Source organism: Chrysoperla carnea, chromosome 2 (assembly GCF_905475395.1).
Source record: "Chrysoperla carnea chromosome 2, inChrCarn1.1, whole genome shotgun sequence".
NCBI lineage: Eukaryota > Metazoa > Arthropoda > Insecta > Neuroptera > Chrysopidae > Chrysoperla > Chrysoperla carnea.
The window spans coordinates 13,186,508-13,198,239 of record NC_058338.1 but is presented as its reverse complement, the minus strand read 5'-3'; the positions used below and the strand labels follow the sequence as shown (position 1 = coordinate 13,198,239).

General features: G+C 32.5%; 1 pseudogene; it reads right to left on the bottom strand.

Annotated features, from left to right (window-relative positions):
* Nucleotides 1–9,062: 9,062 nt before the first annotated feature.
* Nucleotides 9,063–9,243, bottom strand: LOC123294335 (annotated as a pseudogene).
* Nucleotides 9,244–11,732: the final 2,489 nt, after the last annotated feature.

Here is an 11,732-nt window from a genome sequence, read left to right as displayed (position 1 = left end):
TTACAGTTGCTGATTCACTTCTTAATGATGTCTACATTATTAAGAGAACATCTATAGCAACTGTTACATTCTTAAAAACTTGCCCAGACCTTGAGTCTATTTTTAGTCAGAAGTCAACATGATAAACTTGAAAATGAAGCGTGAATCATGGAACTTGATAAAGAAATAAGGTAGATAAAATATGGACAGACAAAAACATGCTGGAGTAATAATGGACAAGGGGAAGTGGTGTGGGTAAAAAAACGTTTGTAAGTAAGAATTGAAAATTTTGAGTAGGTATATACTGATTCGCAGTGAAAATACACTGGTAAGAATATTGACCTTTTCTCGAAAATCTGACACGAAATCTATTAAAGTCAAAACTAGTAAAATTATTTATCGATGTCCTTTCTTAACAGAAACAATATCAGTAGAAAACATCAGCTCTTTAATAACAAAATAAAAACACAACTAACCTCCCCCGTGTATGTCTGTCCCTAGTATAGGTCACATATTTTTAATAGAAAATAATAATGCCTTTTTTTTCATTTTAAGTCATCATTCATCAGTGCTGGAAATAATAAAAACACGCGCGTTCGTACCGGCCTGTATCAACGACCGTTGTTATTTCACCACCGTCCGAGGTCAGTATAATATACCTACATCAGTTTTATATTTTATATACTTATACATGTGTATATGTTAAATGTATAATATTTAAGTATAATAATAAGTATAAGCGTCGCGGCGCCTGGCACCGGTCTGACCCATGGCCATTCGCGTGTTTACAATACATAGTAAAACTAAACAAATTAAACTATACTATATACTATATTATATATGTAAAACGATTATGTATATAACAAAGAATAGACACAAACGCTATACATAGATTTATATAGAAAAAAAACAAAATTGTATTTCGATTTTTATACCATATTAGCCGTTATTCGTCTAATTCGATGGGCGATTCATACTCTCATCAATTATATTTTTCAAAATTCATGTAAAAAACATATTAAACCAGTGAAAACAATCAATTGACTGAGTAAATTGTTGAAATACCATGTATAGACAGTGTTGATTACACTGTCACATTACATATACATACATGTCACACATACATAATTGATATTCTCTTATAATAGCGCAATTTCCCAATTCCCCCAAAATTTTCTTTAGTTTAGAGTGATTGAAAAACCAAGTTCACAAAGACAAGTATATTCTCTACCCTTCTTGAATTTGTTCACACCTCTTACCTGCCCTTGAACTATAAAAATTTTGCTTATTATTATTATTATATTTTAAAATGATTGAGCATTGTTTACCAAACAAATCATTTTGGCAGGTCCTTCAAAATATAGAAGAAAAATCGTGTTTTAAAATTAAACCTATTTTACCATGAATTTAGTTAAGTAAATTATTTTTGTGAATCACTAGGTAGAGGTAGCTGGTCCTAATTTTCCCCACTAACGATGCTCTTATATTTCTAGAACGGAATGGAAAATCATAAAACGAAAAATACAGCTTACTTTTAGGAGGAAGAAACTGTTTCGATAACAAATACATACCTGATAAAAAATTTTTAAAATCTTGGATCCAACAAAAATTGTAAAAAACAAGGTTGACTGTATTTTCATTCCTCCTAAAATTGAAAATATACTTTTTTTTTGCATGTTTTGATTTTGCATTCCAATTTGATAAGTGAATTTTGAGAAGCTTGTAGGTACCATCCTGGAAAATAGCTTTTAGGTATACTTCTAAAGCTGTTGATTTTATAAATCATTGAAGAATGCATAGAATACCTCGAGTTTTTTAGATATGAAGTTTCAAAGCTTAATAAGGTAATAATAGACTCCATTGGAAGCTAAAATATGGCTTAACATTTACCAGAGACCATACATCACCAAAAGATATTTTATCTAATTCTGGTTAGAAAGACAGACGAATCCCACAGTGAGTGATATGAATGAAAGAATCAAAATTAAGATTAATATAAAAAAAAATTGAAAAGTTTTTAAATCTAAGGTTTTTGGTATCACGAAACATTAAACCGTGAATTTTGGAAAGCATATTATCGGTAGAGGTAATAAAAAACCAGACATAATAAATTGGTAGAAACAATTAGTTAGTCCTTCTTCTAATAAGTTTACCGTTATCCTAAAAATATTTTATTACATAAAATATTTAAAATTGTACACTAACTAACATCTGCTGACGATATTTTAAGAATTTACATATCCATACGCATCATCCCTCACAAATAAATAATATGCATACATCGATAGGTAGGTAATATATATTTATACAGACATAAACTTGAACATCTTCAAACACTCCTGACGATGATGTTTAGGTTTACAGTGCGTGGATGTGTGTGTGTATATGTTGTTATGTTAAAGATTATGTCCAGGATATCATCTATATGAAATCCATAACAACATTGTACCTAAAGTATAAATTTGTTTATAAACGCTGTTATAAATATATCTTTCTTATGTCTTTTAGATTGTCGTGTTAATGATTCAAAAACTACCAAAATAACAGTTAGTTCTTACCCTCCTCTGTGGACCATGATGAGATAAATGAAACAACATTTTAAGTTTACAGAGTGTTTTTAGAAAAATAAAACCTTCTTTGAATTTGAATCAATCATTCATCATCATCACTACATGGTATAAAACAAAGTCGCTTCCTCTGTCCCTATGTCCCTTTGTATGCTTAAATCTTTGAAACTACGCAACAGATTTTGATGCGGTTTTTTTTTTAATAGATAGAGTGATTCAAGAGGAAGGTTTATATGTATAATAACATCCATTAAATAGTGGAGAAGTACTGCTATTTTTGAGGTTTCTAATGTGATGTCGTAAATAATAAAGATATTCCAAAGATAGCAGGAAATCTTCATGGTATAGGGAAAGGGGGATTGTTTTACTCCAAATTTAACGCGTGCGGGCCACGGGCAGTAATGAATAAATCAAAACTACTGGATCGATTTTAATCACATAGGCTATATATTTTATACCCGTGCGAAGCCAGAGCGGGCCGCTATGTTCTTATATACAACGTTCACAGTTTTTCTGTAGTGTATTTAGTATCAGCATTGCACCCGTGCGAAGCCGGGGCGGGTTGCTAGTTAAATATACAAGGGAACTCGTTCGATCCTGCAAAAAAGTTTTTTGATATACTTCTAATGCTGTGAATACTATAAATCATGGAAGAGTACATACAATAATTCGAGTTTTTAATATATGAAGTTTCAAAGCTCATTCGCAGGCAATAATTCTTTGGAAGCTTAGATGTGGCTGACCAATCTCCAGAAAACATACAGACTACGAGCCCATGCCAAAATTTTTAGGGTAAAATGACCCACCAGGAATCATATAGAAAAAAATACTCCTATATATAAAAGTAAGTTTAAGAACCATGGCGTCAGTTTTGCGCGGCACAGGTGGGAATATGAGTATCACACTCCTTAGCATCTCACCCTTGCAACATAAAATCGAAGCGAATTCCGTAAATGACACACAGAAATAAATCCGATAACTTCGGTACCGAAACTTAAAATACATTTTTGATCTCTCGTCAACTGCTGAAGCCCAACGTAATTTATTTCTGTACGGCATTTATGCATTTCGCTTCAAATACTTATGCAGTGTTAATATCCAGTTATGCCGTACATATTTGATGGTGCAGGGATGAGACACCAAGGGATGTGACATTCATATTCTCCATTACTTTTCATGGTGGTTAAACTTGCTTTTAAATATAGGAGCATGCTTTTCAACACTAGAAGATATTTTATTCAATTTTGGTAAACCCCATTAAAACATCAAATTGGACCTCGAAATAAGTAAACTATGTCAGTCATCAGTCTTGGTAAAGATATAACCTTGTAAGAACCATTAGCTCTAGCTTAGCTCGAATACTTGGTCCAGAAAGCCAGATATTGTGGGTTCGATCTGCAATCAGCTCACAAATATAAACATTTGAAAAGCTTCTAACAGGAAACACTGTGTATAAATTAATCTTATTTATATTAGCGTGTACACATTGAGTTTTCTTATATACGCATATGGTATTTTGGCCTTATCTTGTTGAGAAGACAAGACGACGCTATAACTAATAATCAAGTAACATATACTCCGATGGAGGGTTTCAAAAATAGCCTCTCAGCCCTCAGTGAAATATATTTTTGTGTGTATGTTGATGGTGATAACTGATGCGTCTGTCTGGATAAAGTAATATTTGAAGCCCCTAGACAGGACGCATAGTGCAAAGTTCATTTTATGTTTCAAGGTTAAAAATATTATATTTTTATCCTATGGATTTTATGTGTGTTATAAGATTGAAATATGTCTGAGAATTTTTAAGTAATATTTATAAAGGAAATTCTAATCCACTAAGCAAAAATTATTTACAAATTCCCCTTATTCCTTTAATTATTTCAGTATTACAAAAAATCATAGAGCATGTATTTGGTTACAAAATTTTTATACTCTGTACATATGAAATTTTACGTCAAGGTATACTAAGTTTAGTCCCAAGTTTAAAACGTTTAAAAGTATTGATACTACTAACAAAGTTCATAAAAATCACCAAAGTAGTTCATCATAGGTTACCTAGGAATCTACAATATTTTCAATCGATTCAAGTTGCCATGAATTTTGAAAAAAATCTAAAATGTTTTTATAACCGTCAATTTGTATTTTTAATTAATCAAAATTTTATGTTTTATCATTTAAAAATATGAGTTGTGAAAGTTATCAGAAGTTAAAGAAAACAGAGATAATTTAATGTAAGCACAATGAAATTTTTATGTTGTATGTATTAACGTAATGTTCGCACATATTGGATTGACTACTAAATCAGAAGTATGTCCTTTTTTTAAACTAATACTACAATAATTTCATAACTTCATACAGTAAAAATTAAAAGTAGCTATAAAATTGAATTCTTTTAAGAATCAAACGAGTATTTGACTTCTAAAATAAATACCTTAAATTTTCAGATAAACATCTTGTAAATAGAAAAGTGCGCGCTACTTTTATAGCAAATTATTTATAGCAATTAATCGTTCTTTTTCTTATAAAATCGTTGCTATAAATGAATGCAGATACGTTACTTTCACTACAAATAGGATAATTAAAAAATTGATTTATTTTTAGTATTGAATATATTCTCATTTTCTGTTAGCGTAAAAATAATTATTGAGGTCAATCGGTTATCTAGGTGGAATATTGAACCAACAAACAATACCCCACAATCATACAACAACAAACGTCCCTAAAACATGAAACATTACCAATAAAGCATAGCATAGGTGATGTTTTTAAAACAACACACAAGTATAGCAGGCTATATTGAAAATAATATAGTGGACATATTAAACTTGTAACTGGTACAAAATGGTACTTGGTCTATCTCTTGTATTACTGTTTTATTATTTGTAGGGTACCATGATTACAATCATGAAAAAAATATTTAATCTGCTAAGTATGAAACAAAACAGTTTTATATTGTGCAGCCTGTGCTTAATGTTTACTAAATCACGGAAAATATAGAAAGAACTTTCTCAATCGTTGCAGAACTTTCATAAAACTTGCGAAATATTATTGCGAAGTTTCTATTTTATGTCGAGCTACATTCAAACGAGTATGGCGTCTCATTGAACGATAAATATTTTTGTTGTTGTTTAAGGAGATATGCTAAGATTGAATAATACTCGGGATATCAATAAAATTTTATAAATACATTTTTTGATTAACAAAGTTTCCAAAAATCACAAAAAATTCCTAGGTCATCGGGCTTTTTATTATTATTTTATCGTTCTAAGTTGGCTGAAAAAATAATGAATCATATAGGTTATCCTTTTCAATTGTATATTTCTATATCAAATAAAGCAAGAGATTGGGATAAAAATATTAAGACAATCTTGTAGTTTATAATAATACCATAAAAATATAAGGTTGTCGATGATATCAAAACAAAATTTTAATTTAATTATGAGTTCATCGAAGATCCATCATTTGATGAACAGAGACGACTATAGCTCAGAGTATTGATGATTGAAGAGTGATATTTATATTATCAAATTTATAAGCATCACTTGCACACAATATGTTATATATTTTGAAGTTGCGTGGTATTGTAAAGCCAAAAATAACACATTTCTTGACTACAAAGCATGTATTTGCTTTATATCTATGTACCGTGCAATAAACCAATACTGTAGGTTTACAATCAATTAAATATTTGGTACTGAATACTACTTAGAATAAAAATACAGCTTATAAAATCATTATATATAAATTTCGAATCACCAAACACCATGACACACAAGTATTTATTGAAATCGCGTATAACGCCCAACTATCATCAATTTTATTCCTATACCTATATATATATATAAAAACACAGGTACATATATGATAATTTCTCATCAAACTTATTTAGTTCACAACAAACTAACCATAATGTAGAATTTCTAAATTGTTTCTAAACACGAATATATTTATTTGTTATCCATTATATATTAGGTATAAATTTTCGATTGTTTCTTTTTTCTTCTGGTTTGGTTTGTGTTTTTTTATGTAATTTGTATGTATAATTATTAAATCGAAATTTTTGTTTAATGTTAAAGGTTATCAATTTGAGCTTAATTTATTTTAGAAAATGTATATAATTTATCCATTCTCTATTGTGATAAATTGTTGCGCAACTGTTTTAAATACTCGACTTTTTCATATTTGAGTTATCATTCTGAAAAAACACTATGACCACTTGATAACATTCAAAATTAAAACAAAAAAATATTTTGTCCGACAAAATTACTGCACCGATGAGTTTGAATACCACCTCGAACATGCCATATACTCAAGAATTTTTGTTTTTGAATACGTAATTCGTTTACTTTGGCTAAATTGTTTAATAATTATTACTAATGTTATCCAGTGGTCATAGTATCCGAAAAACTCAAAACCTGCAGCTTTTTTTCAAGACGATAACTAAAATATAATGCCATCATGCTCATTTGAAAAAGTAATATTTTCAAAACAAATAGTTAAGGAAAGTTTGGTAGACTCGCGGGTCAAAAAGAAGCCACTCACGAAGTTTCAAGTATGCAATGACGTAACTATAGAGTAGTAGGGTTGGCAAAATGCCACGGGCCCCCGAGCCAAGAGGCCGCGATTTTCCGGTACATTACCTGAGTATTTTATTTTGCTTAGAAAGTATATTCTTAATTTTTTTTTAAGTAAGAATTGGAAATGTATCGACAGGAATTTAGTAAGCAGGAATAGATAGCAAACATGCTACGTTTTCATGGATTGCTGATAATTTAAATAATAGTTTCCAATTTGAATTTTTATTTTGAAAAATTAATTATTTAACCACAATCATTAGATAACAAAACTTATTGCTTTCAAAAGATAGAAATCTTTGATATCTGTATTAAAATCAAATAATCAAACAAAAAATTTGATGACTTAAACATTTTAACAAAAACAACATCAAATTTTAAACATAAAAAAAAAACTACACCTTTCACGCTATAAAAATACATTATTATTGCCCAATCAACATAATTCATTTCTAATCACATTAAAAAAAAAAATTTATATTAAAATTTCAAGCATAATTTTTGATGATTTTGTATAATATATTTAAACATCATGGCATATGCTGTTTGGTTATAAATTTTCTGTTAACGTGTGCAATGTGAAGGTATCCTTTTATTTTAATCCTTTGTTCTATATATAAATTATAAACCCTTAAATTAATACCAAAAAAAAAACTACCTTCACACATTTCAAAACTTAAGAATTATATGATATTATATTATTAAAAATCAACCCTTAAACTAACAACGTATTTGTTATGCTGGCCAAATAATAGCCGATGGTCCTTTCATATTGTTGTTTTTAATTTAATACCGTGAATACAATCTTTTATTGTTTAGCAACGGAGGAAGGCACTGTTGATATTCATAAATAGTAAGTAATCAGGTTGTCTAAATTGGAACTACTGGAAAGGCGGTCCACTTCCTGTTTAATAGTACAAATGTTTATCGCCATTTGACGGAATTTATGTGATATGAATTTGAAAATTTTTATTGGCCTTAAAAAATGGTAAGTCAAGTATAGTCCATCTGGTAGTCGAAATTGTAACTACTGAATTTGGGTCTACTTCTGATTTTAATGAGTACCAATTATTATCGCCAGTTAGCGAGTTGCAACTCCCAGTTATCGATAGATAATAGATATAGATAATTAGATTATTAAATGCAAAGAAGAAGACAGTAAATTTTGTTGTATTTTTCGTTGCATTTGATTATCAAACTATCTATCTCAGTTTTTAAATAATTATATTTAATAAAGACATTCTATTTCTAAGTGCTGTGTAATTGGAAAAATTTATTTTCGTTTTCGTCTTTATAAGTTTAGTTAGGAAGCTAAAAGTTCATCAAGTCAATTATAGGTTTTATTTAATTTCGTGTCACGGTGTTTGTGTTCGCACTCCTCCAAAACGGATCAATAAGTTTTAATGAAAATCTTTTTGTGTATTTGGTAGATATGATAATAGGCCGTAAAATATTTCCACCCTCCAATCACCCCCAAGTGAAGATCGATCTTATACCGTCTTTGGTACTAGAAATATCAAGGAACCCATGTAGGAAAGTACGGCGGGCCCAGGCTTGGCCCAGGCTTGGTCCAACTATGTAGAACTCTGGGCCAGACTTGTAAGCCAGACTTGGCCCAGACTTGGGTAAAGTCTGGAATGATAATGCTGGCCCAAGACTGGTTACCCCGACTGGCCCACGCCTAGTTGGCAGGGCTGGGCCATAGTTAAGTTTTAAGTCTGGCCCATGCCTGGTTGGCAGGGCTGGGCCATAGTTAAGTTTTAGGTCTGGCCCATGCCTGGTTGGCAGGGCTGGGCCATAGTTAATTTTTAGGTCTGGCCCATGCCTGGTTGGCAGGGCTGGGCCACAGTTAAGTTTTAAGTCTGGTCCATGCCTAGTTGACAGGGCTGGGCCATAGTTAAGTTTTAAGATTATTTTATGAAGAATCCTATTTTGTGATTTATTTGACAGGGACAATCCCAGCTGTACTGAAACAGTGAGTCAACCCGCGGTAGAAGAGGGGCAAGCTCCTTACATACTACCATGTTCCAAATAATAGTTTAATAAACTGGTCTCGCAATGCGAGACGTAACAGATATTAAGCTGACAAGAACAGATCTTAGCTCATTGAGCCGAGAAGCGATATCATTGTACCGGTAAAAATATGTTTATATACACCTTACTAGAACATCTTATTAGTGAGAGGTTTAAAAAATAAATATTACTTTGTAAAAAGGATAGTGACTAAAAGACAGAGAAGGAGGAAGTTATATATCCCTTGCTTTGGATATATAAATATGGCAAACCAATGTTGGCCCAGGCTTGGATAATCATTGGATTGGCCAAGGCTAGGATGCCTTGTCTTGGCCCAAGACTGGGCTCCCTTGCGTTGGCCGTTCTATGGCAAACCAATGTTGGCCCAGGCTTGGATAATCATTGGATTGGCCAAGGCTAGGATGCCTTGTCTTGGCCCAAGACTGGGCTCCCTTGCGTTGGCCGTTCTATGGCAAACCAATGTTGGCCCAGGCTTGGATAATCTTTGGATTGGCCAAGGCTAGGATGCCTAGTCTGGGCCCAAGACTGGGCTCCCTTGTGTTGGCCGTTCTATGGCAAACCAATGTTGGCCCAGGCTTGGATAATCTTTGGATTGGCCAAGGCTAGGATGCCTAGTCTTGGCCCAAGACTGGGCTCCCTTGCGTTGGCCGTTCTATGGCAAACCAATGTTGGCCCAGGATTGGATAATCATTGGATTGGCTAAGGCTAGGATGCCTAGTCTTGGCCCAAGACTGGGCTCCCTTGCGTTGGCCGTTCTATGGCAAACCAATGTTGGCCCAGACTTGGATAATCATTGGATTGGCTAAGGCTAGGATGCCTAGTCTTGGCCCAAGACTGGGCTCCCTTGCGTTGGCCGTTCTATGGCAAACCAATGTTGGCCCAGACTTGGATAATCATTGGATTGGCTAAGGCTAGGATGCCTAGTCTTGGCCCAAGACTGGGCTCCCTTGCGTTGGCCGTTCTATGGCAAACCAATGTTGGCCCAGGCTTGGATAGTCACTGGATTGGCCAAGGCTAGGATGCCTTGTCTTGGCCCAAGACTGGGCTCCCTTGCGTTGGCCGTTCTATGGCAAACCAATGTTGGCCCAGGCTTGGATAATCATTGGATTGGCCAAGGCTAGGATGCCTAGTCTTGGCCCAAGACTGGGCTCCCTTGCGTTGGCCGTTCTATGGCAAACCAATGTTGGCCCAGGCTTGGATAATCATTGGATCGGCCAAGGCTGGGCAACCCAGCCTTGTCCCAGGCTCGGGCAATCGTTGGGTCGGCCAAGGCTAATTATTTCATCTTGGCTCAAGCATGGGCCAATATCGGGGCACCAAAGCTGGGCTCCCCAGTACTGGACCAAGCTAGGCCCCGTCGTTCAACTATGGCGGTTCCTACATGGGAAATGTTAATTTTTTTTTAAATATACCGTTACAACCATCAAGAACATTCCGCAATTGTTGAACAATAACAAACGTGTGTGAATAACATGTTTGTATTATTGTTGTAGGTAGCGATGTTAATCGGACAGGTTGCAAGCGGCAAAATTACACAACATCCAGGGACATTATTTCAATTTGATGAGGGTCCATCCAACTGTTTTTTATATTTTTTTTACTTAATGGTCAAATTCTTTGAAATGATTCTGAAAATTAACTAACTTTTTTTCTTTTTGATGCTTAACTATTTATTTATTTTTAGACCATTTTTATTTGAAATATCTACAAAATATTTCTAATTAATTGAAAAAATTATGAAAAAGATCAATCACCGCTAGACTTATCGATGGCCTGTTGTCCTTTAATCGCTTAGAATGGTATTTCAAGAATTTTGTAAACCTTCAATTAATAAAATACAAAAAGAACATTTCACTGATTAAAATATTTTTGTTTATATAAAATCTTAAAAGTAAAAAGTTATAATCTTAAAAACACAGTCGGGTTTTTGATTTCTTTAACTATTTATTTTATTTGTGTAATTTTTCTAATCTAGGACTGTTTCTACTTCACAACTCTTGTGATTGTGATTGTATAATTTATGATTTTCTTTTATGAATAGATATTCCTTTAATTTCTATAAAAATTTTCTAAGTCAACCGTATTAAATTCAGTTTAGAATATTGCAATTTTTATTTTCAATCCAATTATAGTCAATCACAAAATATGAAACTTCCCACACTTTATCAATAACAAAAACTATATTTTTAGCGATATATAGTCTTAAAAACTGAATAAAAAAATTTATCATAAAAGACCCAAAATATAATCTTATCAATCTAGAAATAAAATAAGTCTAAACAATTATTATTTTTTTTTGTATATAAAATATCCTAAAAAATTCAATAAACGCATTAAAGCCCATACAATTTTTGTCACATCTTAAAAAAAAAAATAAACCTATGTTTTGGTCCAATAATTCCTTTGACCTTTCATTTATTTTTATCTCATTTACAAAAAAATTGACGAAAAATGACATGGACATACATGAAACTTTTAACATGGTTATGTAATAATAGAACCGATATGGATCGCTTTTATTTGTGTAAATAGTCTTTATATTTTGCTGTTAAGAAAAGGGTAGGTGGGACAAAGAAAA